The sequence below is a fragment of the Acanthochromis polyacanthus genome, chromosome 15 (genome assembly GCF_021347895.1).
Source record: "Acanthochromis polyacanthus isolate Apoly-LR-REF ecotype Palm Island chromosome 15, KAUST_Apoly_ChrSc, whole genome shotgun sequence".
NCBI lineage: Eukaryota > Metazoa > Chordata > Actinopteri > Pomacentridae > Acanthochromis > Acanthochromis polyacanthus.
The window spans coordinates 13,998,061-14,010,672 of NC_067127.1; the positions used below are offsets into that span (position 1 = coordinate 13,998,061).

Below are 12,612 nucleotides of genomic sequence, written 5' to 3' on the forward strand. Positions count from 1 at the left end.
TCGTAGGCTGGCGGCTCTGTGGCTTGTCTACAGTGAGCGATGCCTTCGGAGGCGCTTTGCTCACCGGCTCACAGGCTTCTTGGGTGGAAGCTCTGGGGTGGAGGCTCGTAGGGTGGCTGCTCACTGGTTTGTACCCAGCCTGGCCGAGGTCCGGTTGCGTTTAGCTCAGTGGGTCTCAGATCAGTGGCTGTCAGCTCGCAGGCTTGCAACTGAACACTGTCCTGAGTCACTGCTGCCCACGAGTCCTCCACCTCTGCGCTTCTAGCTGCTTTTAGCTGCCCTCCAAGTTTCAGGGACTAGGGCAAGATTTCAGGGGGGGGGGGGGTAAAACTGGTAGCTGGAGAAAGGTAAGTATTAGTTGTGTGGTCTCCTCACTGCCAGAGGAGTTGCATGCCACATAGATTCCAAGCTTGCTGCATCTCGCTATGTAAGTATTATGTCGAGAAAAAAGATGAGTTTCATGCTGATTTGACACTCTTCATGCTGTGGGTGTCTCATTGATATTTTCAAGATGTCAGCAGTCAAACAAGCTCCCAAAAACATTGTCCTTTAAAAAAAAAAGTAGGTCAGATTCTGTCGTGTTGCTTTCTTTGTTTTCTTTCAGGAGAGATGTTGAATGACTCCATGACTCCAGGACAGGAAAGAAGGCCCCAGTGTGACGGGGAGGGACAGAAGCCACCATGAGTGAACCGTGAGAGTAGCCTAGCCATGCTACACCCATGTTTCTGACGGCACAAGGGTCTAGGGAAGCTCGACAGGGAGGGAGGCGGGCTAAAAGGTTGTCTATCAAATCCCTCTGCAGCAATTGGGTAGGTATACAACCAATCAACACAACGAATAGGCTGACGTAGTTCCGAGAGCACCGGCGGATTGTGGCTAAGTCCCATTAGCTTCCCAACCAGCGGAGCCAACTGGTATTTTAAGGATTTGCCATATCCCGTCGGCATAAGTCCAAATACGTCTTTCTTCTCAATGAAACACTTCAGTGCCGTCCTTTGTTTATCTTTCAAGTTGAATTTTAGCTTCAAATCTTTAAGGGCTGTGGCCAAAGCCGAGTCGAAAGATAACTGTTTATTGTGCGCTGGTTGTTTCTGTCAAAATCGTCACGCCTCTGTCGTCACTTAGTTACGCCCGCCTTCTGACTCTACACTTCATGGTGATTGGTCCGGCCAGTTTTAGGAGCATCCAGCCTCGAGCCTTATGGAGGGTAACTAGACCCACCCTGGCAGAGAATTAAATTCGTTGCCGTGGGTTGTCTAGCGCGGCTAGGCTACCGTGAGAGGATAAGGAAGAGGAACGACATTATAGAGAGCATGGAGGTAATTTAGTTGTGCTTTAGTACAAATGACCCTACAGATACTGTGTGCACTAGTACTCATAATATAGCATTTATATGTCTAAAAATTTGTGATTCATGAGGGGATCAGTCGACAATGTTTCTGCGTGTTTTTCCTTCACAGCTTCCTCCTAGATCCCACACAATAAAAAAAAAGTAATAAGATGAGAGATGAGGGAAGAGTCCCAGAAAATGAGCCACAGCACCAGGATATGAGGAAAAGTGACGCAAACTGATCCAGGACCAGCACATGGCATGTCTGACAGCTCAGGTAACTCCATGAAGCACACTGGCACATGAGATCCTTCATGTTAATATGCAGTTCTATGGCTCAAATGCAATTTTTTTAAAATCTCTGAGTTGATGAGTGTTTTCTCTGTGTTTTTGCTTTCTGTGTAGTTTTGCTCTCTTCAAGACATCCAACAATCAGAAGGATCAAATCAGGACAGGGACCCAGATGGAGGACAGCCCACAGGATAGGAATCCACTTTTATGTAAGTGAGATGTGGAAAGAGTACTTATTGTAGTGACATGGAAGGTGAGACCAAAATAAGATGCGATTCTACTGTGTGTTATTATTTTGTGTGTCTTCTGCCCCATAACAACAGGGATGATCCATCCAGTAGCTGTTCCTGCTTTATCTCATAGAGGGACGCAGGAGCTGGAGGACATCAGTCCATCACAGAGCTACACAAGGGAAGACGACAATTCAGGCCCACATTCACACATTCAGAATTACAGGTTAACCTTCCATGCATGTGTTTGGATTGCAGGAAGAAGCTGGAGCCTGTGCAGAGAACTCAGCCAGGTCCAGAGAGAACATGAAGTCCACACAGACAGCTGGCAGTGCTAATCGTTGCATCCATTTCTTTTTTGTTTGTTTCTCTTTCTAACACCATTTCAAAATTTTGTAGGACAAAGAAACAGTGAAAGGAGCCCCAGGATGATCAAACATGGAAGGATCCGTCCGGGATGAGATGACGAAAAGCCCCAAACACGAGAGTGAGACCTGGGAAACGAAAGAACAACAGCTCTGGTTAAAGCTGCTGTCCGGAGTTTCCGTTTGTTTTCAATTTATGTATCATTTTTTAACAAAGCTTAAATGTGTTAGTCTAGTTCGATACTATAATATAAAGTTAGTATAACGCGATATGAAAATTTATTCCTGAGCTCCGCCTTCCTCTCATAGACCCCCATGTTATTCCAAAAAGCGCCGGTTGCTGCCGACCAATCAAGTTCGAGCTTCAGCTTTGTCATGCTGTCAATCAACGGTTACGCGCACAGCAAGCAAGCCCATGCAGAGGTGGGCGAGCTACGCACTACGCAACCGCGCGCACATTTGTTTTGCTTGTGGAGGAGAGAGCATCAGGGATCAGCAACTTCCAGAAAAGTTACCAGTCCCACGGCTTGTCAGGCCAAGAGACTGCAGGACGTTTTTTGGCTCGGGGTGCTCGCGTCGCTCCCCGACCACGGCCTCCATAGCCCGCCTGACGGCTTCGTTTAGATGCCCGACCTCTGGAGGAAGATGTTGGGGCGTCTGGGACATACTCTTTGTCAGAGGAGTCATGCAATTCTGAACTCTAGATAGAAATAAATAAACAATGTAACACATATACACACGTAAATGCACTAAGTTTGATAAACAACGTCATCGAGAGGGATACACGAGTGTAATCACATATTCAAACTTTACTCGTTCGTCCTAGCAGATTCATGTTATTTTGGTATTAGGACAAGTTAGACTCAATACAGCATTCTAACGTAATTCCTTTATTATTTACTAAATGTACTAAATGTAGAAGAGTGGAAAACAGCAAAACAGGCGAGATGCTGCAGCACTCCGGGCACTTCTCTCATGTACTGCGCGCGTGCACAAATAAAGGGGCGAAATCAGAGGGAGGGAGGGACCACCAGTGTTTTGGGAGACGCTGCGATTCAAACTCCGGACAGCAGCTTTAACTCCAAAGGTAACCATTCTAAATTAAAATGTCTCTACAGACACTGTTACAGCTCTAAATTGGGTGACATCCTGATATCTTGAGCTATATTCCTTGGAATGAAAAGATGAATTGAAACACTGTACTGCACAATTTATGCGTTTATGTGCTAACTTGTTTTTGTGTTTCAGCTGGTGCAGGACCTCTGTTGCGCTTCCTTCACCCCAACCGGTCGAGGCAGACGGCCGCCCTCCCTGAGCCTGGTTCTGCTGGAGGTTTTTCCCTCCCTGTTATCAGGGAGTTTTTTTTCCTCCCCGCTGTCGCCTAGTGCTTGCTCAAAGGGAATCCAAATAAAACTGGATTTGTTGGGTTTCTCTGTTGATAATTGTTTTGATTAAACTGTCAAAAAGAGAGAACTTAAAATGAAAACTCTGTTTCTTTTAAAGTTTTATGTTATGACACCTTCCTTTGATCTTATAAGTTGAAGAAGCATGTTTTAATGCATCACCTGTATGCAAAGGTCCAAACCTGGTAACGTGAAATGTCTCAGAGGCCCTGTGCACGTAGATGATCATGCACATTTACATATAGAAAGCTCAACAACAAGAATGACTGAAAACAGGTCCCCTGAAAGTTCCCTTGAAAGCTTTTTTTATTTATTTATTTTTTTAAATTTTTCATCTCAGCTACTTTGAAAACATTCCGACAGAAGAGCCGAGCACTTCGATGTGTTTTATTAGTTTGGTCAGTGTGCCTGCTTTTCACAAAGAATACATGATGAAGCTACAACTTTCTGAACAAGTTCATTTAAGGACTTTGGAAAGTTGCACTTATGTCAAAAACCAATTTTCACATGTAACTACTTTTTCATATCTTCCGAGGTATGACTCGCCGTCAGAAAAACAGAGTCTGATTGAGGAAGGAAGGAAAGTATGAACCAGTGTGTCGCAGGATAAAGACCCACAAGGTCCACAGAGCAGTCTGCTGTGATTGGGTCCATTAAACAGACAGTATATCTGTGCTATCTACACAACGGTTTAATAAATTATTCATCATAGGTTTTTCTGTATTGCTGTCAATTTACAAGTGCTTTATGTTAACATGTACATAGCATTTTAACTCCGACTGCTTTGAATTTGGGCTTTAATATAAAAAGAAAAGCGAGAAGCTATGAATATGTGTTCACTGGGGTAAAACAAGCTCTGCTCGTCCACACGATGCGGAATGTATATCCTTGTCGATATTTTTCATGAACTTTGCTTCTGTCTTTGATAACATATCTAACCATTTGATGTGTAGTCAACCACGTAGGATAAGAGGCTGCCTTTTCCTGTCAGTTGACATCATTCCTCCATTTAATCTCTATCAAAGAGCACAAAAAGCAGACTGCTGACCAAAATCTGGGCAGCATCATAAGGGTCTGTATAGTGCAAAACAGTCTTATCACTAGATTCAGAATTCATCTCAGTGCTATTAGGCTGCCATATTGAATAAGAAAGATATAATTCAGATCATAGGATTGACATTAAGGTTGACAGGAGGCCGGGAAAAAATCCCAGCAAAGTGCCAGTTCTCTATTGTTTATCATTTCTAATGGAATTATTTAGTGAATGAGAAAAGCTTTGAGGTCACTTCTTTGAAAAGTTTCCAACTCAAAGTTGTGCTAATATATTTCATTCGTTTCATATGCTATGAGATAAAAAAATAAATAAAATGACAGACTGCGCTTTCTGCCAGTGTTTGAAGGTACGAGCAGGCGTGAATTTATCAACAACAGCAAAGTGATGGGAAGTTTGAGTCATAAGAACAACAGAAGAGAACACATTTTTCCTCCGCAAATGGGCTGAATAATATTTTAAATACATGCTTTTGCAGGCCATACAAAATTACTATACAGATGGGAATAAAAGGTAAAGTGCAAATGAGAGAAAATGTAATGAGTCTGCACGACTACATTAGCTAAGATTTTAGTAATGAATGATTTATTACACTCATGCTCTCATAGGCCAACGTTTGTGCTAAATACAGTAAGTTTATGTAAGCATGTAACAGGCAGAAAAGAAGGATTTGAATCTGAAAACTAAAAGTTCTCTTCCTGTTGCCGCAGGGCTGCCAATGTGCAAAAGCTGTTGAATGACAATTTAAGTTTCCCAAGACAGGCTTCATCAGTCAATCTGCTTGGACAGGCTGAGGAGTGATATTGGAGAATGTGTTACAATTTTCATACTTAACAGCGTTAGTGGCAGCAAAAGCTGTCTGCGCCACCAGAAATGTGAAGGCGAGGACTCACCGAGATGCAGCTACTTGGAGGAAAACTTTGTTGTTGTGCTTAAAACCTGCCAGGATCAAAGACCCAAACACCGACTGCCATTGTCGCTCTCTGGCATCACCGTGTTGCTGAGGTAGAAAGTAGCATCCTGGCATGAAATTGTCATAAAGCAACTACTCCAAAATCTGCTCCCACTCTCTAACTTTGGAACACTACAGTTGTAGCTGCAAGTGCACAATCAGGCTCAGTAATATCATGCATTTCAGTCCAACGTCACGGTTTTATATGAGTTTCAGATTTGCTATAAATAATTGAATCCTAATTCCACTGTAATTTGTAATAATGAAGTATGACGTTTTTGTCTAATGTGCAACAAAGGGGAAAATATCAGCTACGGCTGCTGGTTTAAAATTCCTACTGATGTTAGAATGTGGAAAAAATATGAACACGTGGCTGTAAAAAATCATTTTATACAAGCACAACAGGCGCCGCTTTGAATTCCAGCAGCAGCCATTCCTAAACAACAGTGTCTGTCCTTTCCATTCTTTGTTGCCTTATTGGTTATTAGGCTTTTGTTTGTGTTTTTGCTAACTCAAAGTGAAGAAAATGCCGGAGTCATGAAGAGAACAGTGTCATGCCAAAAAATTTAAAGAGAATTTTAAAATTTGTGTGTGAGAGTTTATCGGATTTGTCATCATATACTGAAAAATTGTGGTTAAACTTAAGGCTGTTTGCCGCACATCCCAACCTTAATTGATCGGAACAAGCTGTGTGTTAGTTTGAATCCACTCAAACTTAATTTCTTAGACAACAAACCAACAGTACATAAAAGTAGACATGCACTGAAAGAGATCTAAACACGATCACCGATTTCAGATGTTTTTAAAAGAAAACCACAAGAAATAGTAGAAAACAACATTTCCAAAGAGTATCGCATCATAAATAGTTCATGCTATGTTTTCTTTGAACTTCTTGGCATTCCTTCATTGTTTTCCTGCTGTGTGTAGCTCCCTCATGTAAACATTTGTGTGTGCCGATTAGTGGTGGTTCAGCAATTTACTCATTTTTGACAGAAGATGACCAACAAGGAAAATGAAGCTAAACAGTGGCCAATTTGAGTGTGTATATGAATCCATATGTAAAAATTTAGAAACCCCTCGGGAGAGCTGCGGCCTCGCCTTCGACGTTGGAGAACAGTCAGAGACGAAGTGGGATCTCCAAGAGCAGCAGACCCGATCGATGGCTCTTTGATCGTCTTGCGCTAGCTCTCTTTTCTCCTGCCTCAGCTCACCAGGGGGGGAAACGGGCTTCTTCATGTGAATCGTAACCATCAGAAATGGCTTTGGTGAGATGTTGGTAAGCTGCTGGTTGAGCCCCGTCTCACTCATTTTGGGAACACAACCACTTTCTGCGCTTTACCTCATGCAGCTCAGAATGACAGGGATCACTCTGAATATATGTGCACCAAAATGTAGCTGTGGTCTGCCGCTGCCAAGGGAATGCATGTGTCATCTACAGTTGCTGCAATTCAGAATGACATTTCTTCCAAAAGATTGCCCCTGAGCAAACATGCCATGTTTGTTTACACATGAATAACCCATCACTCTTCATGCCTGTTCAGTACGTCAGTGACGATAGTCCCAACTGTTGAACCATATACAGGTTGTGCTCTGTACAGAACAAGAAAGACTGTTTATTAATACAGAGTTCATATCTAAAGGAGCAGAAAAAGGTCAATAAATGGTTACTATCTGAAAGAAATTTTTCATTCATTCATATTATAGTTGTGCAAGCATGTATGAACTTTTTAAAGGTCACTCATGCATAAATGCATAAGTGATCTTACAGCTTAATGTGTTGCACATTAAGATGAAAATATGTGTCAAAATTCCCATGGATTTGAACTACTACATCCTCTAACAACAGAAAATGGTACATTTCACTAATCTACTATTCCTTGTAAGCTCTGCTGCACTACAATGCGCAATGTTTCTATTGCTCTGGTCATTCGGTTCATGTTTTTGATCTTTTGAGATATGAGGAGTCATTCACTGACTGATATGCAAATTCCTGGGTTAATGTTTTCTTGTTTCCTCAGGCTGGGTCTGGTGTCACCTCAGTCTGACTCATTCCCTGATACTTGCAACATGTTTTTCCCTCATCTGAAAAGTGAATCGCTCTTGATTTTGAAAAGCCCAAGCATGAAAACCGCTGGTGTGAAACTGAAGCTACCATGCAGACTAACCATGATCTCATTTGTTTAGCAATAATTAGAATCCACCTACTAACTGTGCCTTCATAGATTTACTTTCTCAAATAGTTACTTAGTCATGCAGTCATACTGCCAATAAATGTGACTAAAAGAGCTCACAAAACTTTCCAAATGTCCTGACTCAGCCCCAAGAGCAAGAAGAAAATGCTCCCCTAGCAGATACCACTTTAAAAACGGTGAATCGTGCATTTGCTGGGGACCGTTTTCAGCTGCAGTTTTAGACACCTGGGTTGCACTTATGGGTTTTTACAGTAGCAAGATGGAGAATGTAATTGAAAATAAACCGCAGGGCCCATATTCATGATAATAATACAACAGGCCAGCCGATGAATAGCTCATTTCTGTGTTATTAAAGAGTGGAGCTTTATGACAGAGAGGGATGTGTTATAACTAGCTTTGATTACACTGACAGTACTATATCATGCTTTTCATAGGATCTGTTCTTGCAAAGGAAAAATATACATCATCTTTACTGAACTATTTCAAACAAGAAAAAAACATGTCAGCATCAGCAGATACAGCATCGTGAATGATATCAAATATTCACGTTGCATTGAGTACTATCACCAACTGGAAAAAAGCAAACCAATGTAGAAGAGCCAAAGCTGCAGTTCCTTAAATGGTCACTTTAGGCTGGCCCTAAAAGTGAGTCAATCCTCATCGACTATGATGTTGACATGGACAGCTTCACACCATAAATAAACATGTTTACAGCCTGGTACATAAAACGGTTTTGGTGTCTATAGCTAATATCCTGTTTATGAGAACTGACCAGATGGTGAATTTTTATATAAGTCACCCATTTAAACTGTACTGAGGCTTAAAGTTTTTTACTTTTAAGAGTGCAGCTGCTTTCAGTAAAACGTGGGCATTTTTATAAGGTGGACCATGGTCTACAGACTTTTGCTTGACTGAGGGCCTGTTCATCTTTATATTCATGTCTTGTTATCAAACTGGCAACAATATGTAAAGCCAATCCTCAATTACCTTCAAATATTCAGTGATTTGGTGACTTTTTTCGAAGTCTATTGTGTCTTCTGTTTTCTTCTAACCTTACTTGCTGTGAACCTCTTTGATGACTCAAACTGATCTTGTGTGAAACATGTTTCTGCACAAGTTCCACTGGATAGATAGAGGTGGTGGTAGTTGGGCTTGGTAGATTTTTCATCTTTTGCTTTGTCCTCTGTTATCTGCAACAGTATTGTTCAGCAGCCGAGGCCATTTGTCACTAGAGTGTGTGATCTTCTGCATGTTCTTCAGATTTTTTGGGGTTGATGTTGGTCTTCTTCATTGTCGGTTTAGTTTGCTGTAGAGAATCTCTGGACATCTGGTGTTACTTATGTGGCATACATATTTTATGATGTTTGCTTCAGTGCTGTTTGCTTAAGCTTTCTTAAGGTGGTGATGTAGTTCTGGCAATCGATGTTGACGACTGATTGAAGCTTCTACAGGTGAAAGCACTTAAGTTTCTCGACGTCTCAAAGGTACAGAGTGTTTCATAGAGTACGGTTGAAATGACAGCTTGTTACACCGTGAGTTTGGCTTGTCCTTTAAAGCTTAAAACGCAACTAAAACAATCCAAATATGCCAGTTTTATTTGGCACTTGATCTTTGCAAGCACACGCATGCTGTGAAACACGACACAAGAGCGAGTAGGTGTTAAAAAGAAGCAAACATGATCTGTACATTCCCTTTGATCTCAAATAAGGTAGCATCTGTGAACTGAATACTGACTTGTTTTGCCTCCAGGCAGCACAGTTCATTTGAAAAAATAGCTGTCAGCAATTTAAATAACACTTCAGCCTGTTTGTGGGTATGAAAGTGGCTTTGTATTTGCAGTTTTTGATTGTCTTTGAGATCAAATGTAGTCCCTCCTTCTGCTCGATGCTGTGTCTCTCTATATTCATAGGAAGTCATCTGTGGTCGGTTAGTCTCTCCGGTTTGAGTGACCCTCCTGTTTTCCTGAATAGCTGCTGTGTTGGGTTCACTGGAGTTGAAAGTCTATCAGATTTAATTGATGGAGACCCACCAGAATCAATGAGGCTAGGAAAGCAGGACAACCCCTCTCTTTGGCGAGCCAGGAGGCCATCAGTGGGGGAGGCAGGATGAGGGCTGTGTGGGATGTTCATGCGTGAACCTGGGGCTTTGGAGTAATGGTGTGTGTCTACCCTGATGCCACGCCACATAAACTTAGGACCTCCCTGTCAGATCCAGACACAGGGCCTACGGCAACGCACAGGAGGAGTCTGCAAAGAATAGACTCAACATCCCAAATGCTTATTTGTTATCACGTGGGTGTCACAATTAGGACAGATGCTATGCCAAGAACCGCAATGCTTTTAACTCTGTGATTCAAACGCTAATAATGCTTGATCACTTGCTTTACCTTATTTTTATTTTTTTTTTAATCAGGAGGCTAAATTCCTTTTATATGAACTAACACTATGGGATTGCTCTTTTCATGTGTTTTTATTCATTCTTTTTAAATAAAGGGGATGGCAAAATGTAAAATTAGTCACCTGCAAACTTTCACTAGCTGTAGTTGACTGTTTGTAGTGACATTTACAGTATCTTGCAGCAGTCCTATAAGAGCTAGTGAGTGGAGGACCCTCTGACAGTCTCTAAATCGAGCAAATTACAGAGCGAGCACAGTCATCTGCTAGAGGGCCAGCAAGCAGCACTGGCAGTATCCTCAGAGCTCCACTTTGCAGCAGTGTCAATGGACTGTGCCCGGTCCCAACAAGGAGCATCTGGACAAGCAGCCACAGCACATCAGAATGATCAACGAGCTGTCTTGACAAAACAGAAACCTGACCATTTTCATAGACGGTGATCAATCGAGAACTGGAATCAAATATTTATCTGTCTGAAACCTTGGACGGAAACAGGTGACAGAGTGGTTGAAATGTGTTTCTTTGGTGTTGTGGTACAGCTGGCATGAGTCTTCAAAGCTGTGCTGTGGAATTGAGTGCCTGCCATACAAGTTGTGGATATTAAATTATGGAGACAAATGCTGTAATTCAACCCTGTGGTTCACTATGCTGTGGTTCAGTTTACATAAGCACAGCCTCATTGTTGAAAAGTCACACCTCCAATTACAATGGACAGACAGCTCATGGCCTCAGGAAAGAAGCTGAATCTCCAAGCTTTAATTACTGGGTTGTATAGGCTTGTCAAGATATATTGTAAATCAGAACTTATTTGTACTGTAAAGTAGTAGCTCTTCAAAATAATTGTAATTACAGACTTCATAGCAGTGTCATTGTGAGATGAGTGCCAGCATGGCTGTAAAAGTCACACTGGAATGGCTGAGAGCTTACAGGGAGATCCACAGGAGATGTCGTTTCCATGTCATAATTTGCACAAATTGCAAAGGCATTAACGACAAAACAACCATTGAGAATCCGACCACCCTTTCAGATGACAATTAGCATTTAGCTGCAGTCTAGTTGGAGCTTTATTTTAATAAGGTGAAGGATAGTTTTGCACAGAAACTTGTGAGGAAGAAATCCCAGTTTGTAAGACAGCTCCCGTTGTTACTGCAAGTTGCTGAATATTTAATGGACTTTCTAAGTGTTTTCCGGGTTCTACAATCAAGTGATCAGTTTGACGTGCATTTAAAGTTTCAGCGTGGGATGGATACTGATGGGGAAGTATTAAGTTTCAAAGCTTGTATTATTTTCAAAGAGAAAAACACAGGTGTGCACAGTGTCTTTTAATGATGTTCCTGATAAATAATAATGTTCAAAGTCAGGGAAATTTGCAGAGTACACTGCTGTCATCTAATATGAGATTTAACATTACCACCACTTACTTAATATTGTGTAAATCCTACTCATGACTCCATAATAGCTTAAATCCATTGGTCCATGGACACAGAAGTTCAGTGGGAGCGTGCTGGCAGCAAATGCTTTGTGTGACAGGGTGGGGCGTGGGCTTGTGGGGCCTCCTGTTGATGCTTTAATTTACTCTGATCTGTAGAGTTTGGAGGACATGTCAATGCCTTGGGTTCTTGGTTGTGGCTTTTCCTGAGCCAATTTTGTGGTATAGCAGAGCTCCTTTACCTGCTGGGGGAGGCTTTGGCCTAAAACTGTTGCCATGAGGGAATGTGCTTGGTCTGTAGTAGGGTTTAGCTGGGTAGTACATATCAATGTCAGGAGGCAAGGCACTGTAACAAGGTGATTGTGTATTGTTTGCTATATTTTGATGGCGAACTGCAGGATTTTCATACATGTCAACATTACTTATACAATCAGTGATACAAGGCAGCAGTTATGTAATGTATGCTACGAATGTCTTTGTTAAGGCACAAAAATTTTACTTAAAAACTTACATGCCAATGTTACTTGTATAGTAGGCTCTCCCCAGTTATTTCACACTACCTCTGTGTAGTGTTGTTTAGCACTGTTCCTGTGAGCTGGATAATAGCCTGCATATTTTGTTTTATGTTAAATAGTATCAATATTGTTATCTGTTGCTTGCAGAGCAGAACAAATAAACTATATGCATGACGGCTAAAATTACCATACCACGAGCCTGAGGCTGACTAGAATGAGTATAATCACCTGTCTGTTTTGTAGCTGGTACAGCAGCTACAAGGAGCACAGGGATATTTCAGAAAAGGCAGAAATGCTTTGCCGAGGCAAACTGACTGGTAACATCTAGGTTCCTTTAGCTCAGTCAAAGGTAATGCAAGAAATGAAGCTGGAGCTCACATGGCAATCAGAAATAAATCAGCCTCATTTCTTACCCTCTCCATGAGGCCTACTAGCCTCCATTCCTGATCAGCTCCAATCAC

The 12,612-nt window shown here is 41.8% G+C and overlaps 1 long non-coding RNA gene across 2 annotated transcripts; it reads left to right on the plus strand.

Moving 5' to 3' along the window:
• Nucleotides 1–345: 345 nt before the first annotated feature.
• LOC127537612 (uncharacterized) lies at nucleotides 346–7,303 on the plus strand. Of its 2 annotated transcripts, XR_007947336.1 has the most exons (5): nucleotides 346–1,319; nucleotides 1,461–1,607; nucleotides 1,736–1,830; nucleotides 1,945–2,338; nucleotides 3,465–7,303. It is a non-coding gene; the product is annotated as an uncharacterized LOC127537612 (long non-coding RNA). The 2 variants fall into 2 exon arrangements; XR_007947335.1 differs by having other exon boundaries at nucleotides 351–1,319; nucleotides 1,945–7,303.
• Nucleotides 7,304–12,612: the final 5,309 nt, after the last annotated feature.